The sequence below is a fragment of the Apium graveolens genome, chromosome 8 (genome assembly GCF_009905375.1).
Source record: "Apium graveolens cultivar Ventura chromosome 8, ASM990537v1, whole genome shotgun sequence".
NCBI lineage: Eukaryota > Viridiplantae > Streptophyta > Magnoliopsida > Apiales > Apiaceae > Apium > Apium graveolens.
This window is the reverse complement of record NC_133654.1, coordinates 238,911,914-238,919,780: the sequence shown is the minus strand read 5'-3', so window position 1 is coordinate 238,919,780 and position 7,867 is coordinate 238,911,914. Positions and strand designations below refer to the sequence as shown.

The 7,867-nt window shown below is 39.6% G+C and overlaps 1 non-coding gene across 1 annotated transcript; it reads left to right on the top strand.

Moving 5' to 3' along the window:
- The first annotated feature begins 3,051 nt into the window (after window positions 1–3,051).
- Window positions 3,052–3,158, top strand: LOC141681663 (small nucleolar RNA R71). The gene has a single exon (XR_012559089.1). It is a non-coding gene; the product is annotated as a small nucleolar RNA R71 (small nucleolar RNA).
- The last annotated feature ends 4,709 nt before the right edge of the window (window positions 3,159–7,867 follow it).

The following is a 7,867-nucleotide window of genomic DNA, read 5'->3' as shown; positions in this document are numbered from 1 at the left end:
TTATGATCTCATGTGTGTTTAATGTTGTTAATTTAAGTGTTAATTTAAGTGTTCTATTCTCGTAGTTAATTGTAGTTAATAATTAGTCAATCAACCTTAAGTGTTAGTGTCTTGACATTAAGAAGTAATTATACATTGGTGAGTAAGTGTTAATTAAATACAATTAGTCTGAGTCTCTGTGGGAACGAACTAGAAATCATTCTACATTACTTGCGAACGCGTATACTTGCGTGAATTATTAGCACATGCTTTGTGCCTAACAGCATGTCTAGCTTTCGTTTCCAAAGAGAAGCACTTAGATATTGTAGCTGCTCATTGCCTTCGTCATCTTCACTGCCAAAATCCCCCAATAAGGCTTTTCCTAAGGCATCAGATCTTAGCACATGATCAAGTTCTGAAATAACTGCAGAATTGACCAAATCCACCTTGAAGCACTCCTCATCTTTCATAGGGAATTTCATCGCATTGAACACATTGAATGTCACATCTTGATCTTGCACCCTCATAGTGAGTTCACCTTTTTGCACATCTATCAAGGTACGGCCTGTAGCCAAGAAAGGTCTTCCCAAGATTATGGGAATCTTCTTATCTTCATTTAAATCCAGAATGACAAAATCTGCAGGAAAGATGAGCTTGTCCACCTTTACTAGCACGTCCTCCACAATGCCTCGTGCGTATGTAATCGAACGATCAACCAATTGTAGAGACATGTAGGTGGGCTTCAGATCAGGAAAATTCAGCTTTTTGAAGATAGACAACGGCATCAGATTGATGCTTGCTCCCAAATCATAAAGGCACTTGTCAAATGACAACTTGCCAATGGTGCAAGGAATGGTGAAGTTACTTGGATCCTTAAGCTTTGGAGGTAGCTTTTATTGCAGCACGACACTGCACTCTTCCGTCAGAGCAACGGTATCAAGATCATCCAGTTTCACCTTCCTTGAAAGAATACCTTTCATAAATTTCACATAACTAGGCATTTGCTCCAGAGCCTTAGCGAAAGGTATGTTAATGTGAAGTTTCTTGAACACCTCCAGAAACTTACCAAATTTCTTTTCCAGCTTTTGTTTCTGCAATCGCTTAGGAAAAGGTGGTGGAGGATAGAGCTGTGTCTCCCCTGTATTACCCTCAGACATAGTGTGTTCAACAGTAGTCTTCCTTGATTCCCCCTCTTTCTCCTTTTGCATTCCTTCTTCATCAATAACTTCAACTTCTTCGTCTTTTGCTTTTTCAGCATCAACAACTTTTCCAGGCCTTAAGGTGACAGCTTTGACTTGCTCTTTAGCTTCCTTCCTGCTTGGCACTTCAGTATCGCTGGGACGTGTGTCAGGTTGACGATTGAGTAAGGCAGTGGCTATTTGTCCAATTTGATTTTCAAAGGACTTGATAGAAACAGCCTGACTTTTGCACAACAGCTTTAACTCCTCAAAATCAGCACTAGAAGTTGGAGCAACACCTCCTTGTTGAGGATATGATTGCCTTTGAGCAAATTGCTAAGGTTGCTAGAATTCAGGTGGAATAAACTATTTACTTGCAGCTTGCTGATATGGTTGCTGAACAGCATTCTGATAATTGCTCCAGCTAAATTTGGGATGATTTCTGTTATTAGGATGATAAGTAGTGGGCACAGGCTGATGCGGTCTCTGAAAATTATTCACATATTGAACATATTCATTAATAAGAGAACACTGATCCGTAGCATGAGAGCCTGTACAAAGCTCACAGACACTAGCTATTTGATTAACTCCATAGTTGGCTAAAGAATCGACCTTCATAGACAGTGCCTGAGGTTATGCTGCAATAGCTGTAGCTGCATCAACTTCTAGAATACCTGCTACCTTCCCAGGCATCATCCTTTGAGTTGGGTTTTGATACTCGTTTGCAGCCATAGTTTTAATGAGATTATAGGCCTCAGTGTAGCTTTTGGCACAAAAGGCCTGTTAGTCCCTTAACAATATGATAAGAATTACAGAAGGGGGGTTGAATGGAATTCTTGAAACTTTTTCTTGAAATAAAATGTTCTAACTCAAATATAAATATAAGTGTATTGATTAGCACAATGCGGAATAAAAACTTAAGTGAATCAAAACACAAGTAATTAAAAACAAGAGTCTTTAAAAACTTTCTGGTGGATTTGAATGATTCCACCAGAGATATATATTATATATCGAGAGAACCCTGTGTGCGAAAATGCTCATAGCTGCTTACAATAATTGAACTTCTAAGACTGCAGAGAAATGCTAAGAATCCTGCTTACAAATGTTTCTCTTCTTTCTTTCTTAGATCGATAGTGTCTTAGTTGCTACTACTTGGTTTATTTATCACCAAGATTACAAAGTAATAAGACAAGATAATAAAACAAAAACTATCTAGTCTATTACAATGCTACTTCATTACTCTATTCCAGCATCTTTGAATATCTTCATAATAGCATGGAAATGGCAATGCTTCTTTGTTCTCAAAAACCCAGTTGAATAGGCTACCACATTCCATTTGCTTCCACTCGACGCATGTGACTGTGTTGTCACTGTCAACAGATATTTGAATTCTTTATCCGTCGGGTTCATGATCATCCGTCGGGTTGTCTATTTGATCATCCGTCGACTTCATTGTAGGTTATCCGTCGGGTAGCAAACAGGCACTTGACTTCATTTCATTTATGCAGAATTACAAGACATCATCTATGTACAATTAATCAACCTATTCTACATATCTAGTTAAAGTCAACATGACTTGAATACTACTTACAGAATCTATACAATGGTGAATGCATAAATGTGCTACAGACTTATTATTACATAAGCTACTTACTCGATGGATAATAAGTCATCATCCGTCGGGACTATAATGAGTCATCCGTCGGGACTATAAATCTTATCCGTCGAGTGCTACATTATTTCACTAAGTAAAATCTACTAAGGTGTTTTGTTCATGAAATCATCAAGTACACAACATATACACAACAAGGCGCCTCTAGAAGCTGCATCGAGCATGGGCCGAGATTGGGCCTCCAAACCATTGTAGAAACCAATGATCATCATCCAGTCAGGCATACCATGATGTGGACACTTTCTCAACATCTCTTTGTAGCGCTCCCAAGCTTCGCACATAGATTCTCCTTGTTGCTGCGCAAACTGAGTAAGAGCACTCCTCATAGCTGCAGTTTTGGCCATTGGATAGAACTTCACCAGAAACTTTTGCGCAAGATCTTCCCAAGTAGTGATGGACCCAGATGGTAAAGAATATAACCAGTCCTTAGCTTTGTCCCTCAGAGAGAATGGGAAAAGCCTCAGCTTGATAGCCTCATCAGTAACACCATTATATTTGAAAGTACTCCAGATCTCGACAAAATTCCTGATATGCATGTTGGGATCTTCAGTCACAGCACCTCCGAAAGAAACAGAATTCTGCACCATCTGAATAGTGCCCGGCTTGTTTTTAAAAGTATTGGCCTGGATAGCCGGATGAATGATGCTTGACTGAATGTCATCAATTTTAGGCCGAGAAAAGTCCATAAGAGCTGGATCAGCTTGAACTACACGATTACCCATTGTTTCAGGTTCTTTCTTTTCACTCTCTTTATCCGACTCTTCAAAAACTATCTTCTCCGAAAAGTCAAGAGCTGTATTTGTCTCCTCAGCTTTATCCAGATTTCTCTTGCGAGTGCGAGAACGTGTTTGCATAAACGCTCGCTAGAGTACCTGAAACACAACCGGAAGAAGTAAGTATCAAGTCTTAATCAATGAATACTAATGACCACTGATGGCAAGTACATAAACTAAACAAATTAACACCGAGTCCCCGGCAGCGGCGCCAAAAACTTGTTAGGCACAAAGCATGCGCTAAATAAATCACGCAAGTATACGCGTTCGCAAGTAATATAGAATGATTTCTAGTTCGTTCCCACAGAGACTCTGATTAATTATATCTAATTAACACTTACTCACCAATATATGATTATTCTTCAATGTCAAGACAATAACAATTAAGATTGGTTAACTAATAATTACTAAGAGAATTAAACACTTAAATTAACAATATTAAACACACATGAGATCCTAACTTCATTACTACTTCATTCAATAGTTATTTGTCATTAAACTTAGCATGTAATGGTGATGATATTAATCGAACAACACGAAACTGATAAACGCCAACTTTCGTTGTACGAATACGATTCTACCAAGCATCCATAATTAAGATAGAAGTTGAATAGGCATCAATTATGTTGAGACCCTATATGTCTACAGAATTTGACAACATAATGATTTAAGCGCAAGTTATTCATGATGATTACACAGGGCAAGTAAAACGGTTAGAGTTACCCACTAATCATGCATACAATACATGAACCTATGCTAGCATGGCAAGTTCTAAATCTCAGCGAAGACGAAGAAGATCTTGTTTTTACTTGTGAATCTTTGTTCTGAGTTGTAACTCGGATGCTAGTTTTCTTATTTGTGAACCTTACACTTGTTTCGTACTTGGTTTTATTTATGAACTCCATCGACCAGTAGGGCCTTAAATGCACTCTTCTCCCCGTGTAAGGGATGATTAGTGTCTTTGGGAGTGCATCTTTACCTCTAACACTCCTTAGTTCTTCAATCTTCTTCAATACCAATCTTCTTGCAGTAATGTTGAACCCAAAGTTCTTCTTGAAGGATGAATAAACTTTAAACAATACAACTTGGCTTTCTTGAAGGATCCTGTGAAGAGGCCACTGAATCTCCTTTCCTCCTTTGTACTTGAACACTAACCTTTCAGGTAGGTTTCTGTATGCATCAATTCCTCTTACTTCATCTAGTTCATCCAGATAGAGGTTTAGATCAGAAAATTCTTTGATGTCACATAAGTACAGGTAGTCTCCCTTACTGACTTTATATTGAGCTTTGACTTGAGATTTGGATTTGAGAGGTGACAGCTTCACTTTCTTGACTGCTCTTGACTTTGTTCTTTTTGGCTTGCTAAGGATGGGTAGATTGAAGTCAGGAATTGGTATGTTCTCCCATTCTATTGGCTCATCCTTGGGCACAATAGGTTCACCATGAATATTCCTGTAGGGATCCACCACCCTGATATCTTCAAATACCACAGCGGGCTTTGATGCTTGAGTTGTGGATGGTGTGGATTCCTTAGGAAATTGATCTTTCAATTCCTTGTCAACAATATCAAGTTTCCTTTTAGTTCTTTTAGCCAATTCCTTCTTTCTTGGAGATCTCTTCTGTTGTTCAACTTGCTTCTTTGATTCAATAGCTTCAGATGGTTGAGAAGGAATTTGTTGTGATGAATTTACAGCTTGTAGCTTGGCCAAGATAGCAATCTGCTCTTTCTTTTGTTTAGTCTTTTTAGCATCCAGAGCAGCTTGCTTCTTTTCCTGCTTCAATCTAGCCTTTTCTTCTCTCTTTGCTTGAGCAAACTGAGGATGTCCAGCCACCACACAAATTTCTTTCCCATTTTTGAAAATCTTGGCAATTCTCCTTTTGGAAGCTGAATCAGCTGGATCTTTGTATAAAGCAATTGACCATGATAGAAGCTTCTTCTCATCAGGCTTAGGTGTCTCATACACAATATCCAAAGGGTTCTTCAATGATGATTTTGAGTAGTTTACTCTTGGTTTCAGAATTGTTTTAGCCTTTGGAGATTTGATGCAGGAAGGCTATCCTCTTTCAAGATAATTCATGCTCATCTCATTCACACTAATTTGCTTGACTTGAGAGTGATGAATGGATGACTTAATTGGCTCCTTGACAAGTTCAAACTTCTTCTGTATTTCCTCATCAATCTTCTCCCAGTTGACTAAACTCAACTTTTCCTTATCAGCTGCTCTTAAGTTGGCTGCTGCTGCATTTACCAGATCTATACTATCTCTAACTGATGGCTTTGAGATAGTAATTGAAGGTACAATTACTTTACTGATTTGACTTTAAGGCCTCTCCCCCTCACTTGATCCTTTCTCCCCCTTTTTGTTATCATCAATTTGAGTAGAGGAGGGGGTTTGAGCAGCCACCAGTTTTTGAATCAGATCACTCTGTTGGGCTTGATGGAGATGAATGGCAGTTAAAGATGCTTCCATGGCTGACATTCTTGTGTCCAAGGCATCTATCTTGGTTGACAGATCAGAATTTTTCCTTAATTGCCTCTTGATGTTAAGCATTGTAGCTTCTGGAAGTTTAAAATCTATCCTGTATGAAATAGCCTTTTTCATCTCCTCAATATCATTCTTCATAGTATTCACATCCCTAGCATGCTGGAAGCCTTGGATTTGTTGAAGTTGCAGGGAGGCTAGATGTGCCTGAAGGAGCTTCTTGGTGCTGGCATTGGTAGTGGTTTGAAGAGCAGTATTTGTCTGATTGATTAATTGGATCAGGGTTGTCTTGAAGTAATGCTCATCACAGTGCTTTGAGAATGCCCATGATGGCATACCTGACCTTGAACTTGAGCCTACTTCTCCCCCTATGTCCATTGCTTCATCTTCACTATCCCCACTCCCATCTCCAAAGAAATCAGCTGAACCACCAGTCTCATAGTCCACATCACCAGCTATAGAAGGCAAAGCTGTGATGGCATCCTTAGCTCTCATTATAGACTGTATGGTATGCACCAAATTTAGCATCCTTTCTGTATTGTCATTGCCCTGTTCAGCTAGAAGTTGATAAGCTGGAACAGGGTGAGTAAATGCCTCAGCATCAAGGGAAATGGATTCTATAACAACTTTAGGATGCTGAGATAGTCCTTCCCTGTCTGCATCCTGGACATTCATTGACTCACTAGCAATGACATCCATCCTTATTGCTCTAGTACCTGCATTTCTCTCATTTTCTCTCTTTTGTTGCATCAGGGTCTCACCCTGGCTCCCCACCCTCACACCCTCACCTTCACCTACTAAAGTGGGACTCCTCTCACTCTCTTTTGCCAATCCTGAAGAAATGGATTGCAGATGTTCACTCATTTCCTCTCCTTTTTCCTGAGAGCAACCCAGACTCTCACTCAAAACACTCTTCTCTCTCTATCCTAAGAGTGACTGTACGACCACTAAATCTTCTGCACTTGAAATAATTGAAGTTTGAAGCTGTGCAGAGATACTCGACGGATGAGTGATATCCATCGAGTGAGTGGTTTTACTATCCGACGTATAATTGCTGTTAGGCTTATCCGTCGGCATACAATCACTACTCGACGGATGAGCAATATCCGTCTTGAGAGTAGAAATGAATGAGCTGGGAATAGAAACTATTGTTGACTCTGTGCTGATTGAAGATATTTTAGGCACAGATGACACAACAGTTCCAGAAAGAATTGGCAAGTAAGCCAACAAATCATCTGAGAGATGATGCTCACTTGCACTAGATTTTGGCTTCCCCAACAGAGTTAAAGAAGGGGAATTAGGAATAACTAGAGAATTTGTTGGTGAGTTTGATGTTAGAGGTGCTTCTATAACTAGAGATTTTGGCTGTGAATCCACATTTATTGGAGTCATATCAAACTGAATTTGTGAAGGTGCAGTGACTGTGTCTTTAGCACCAGTTTGCACAGTGTGTGTACCCTGTGCATCCCCAAAGGTTTTTGATTTCTTCTTTCTGGTATAAGTTTGGGGTGAGCTTGTGTCCCTAACCCTCTTGGCCTGTGCTCTTGGTTGAGAGCTTTGTTCAATAGCTACATCCTTTTGGGAGGATGCAGCTAGAAATGAGCTTTTGTCCTTTTTAAGCACTGCAGTTTGTTGGGAAACTGCAGTGTGGCTAGGCCGGGATTCACTCAACTCTCCAACCTTATTCTTGGGGTTTCTTTTATGTTCACCCCTTCCCTCACCTAACTTACCCTCCTTCACACTCCCCTATTTGGTTTTAGTGGATTTTTCAACTGGCATCTT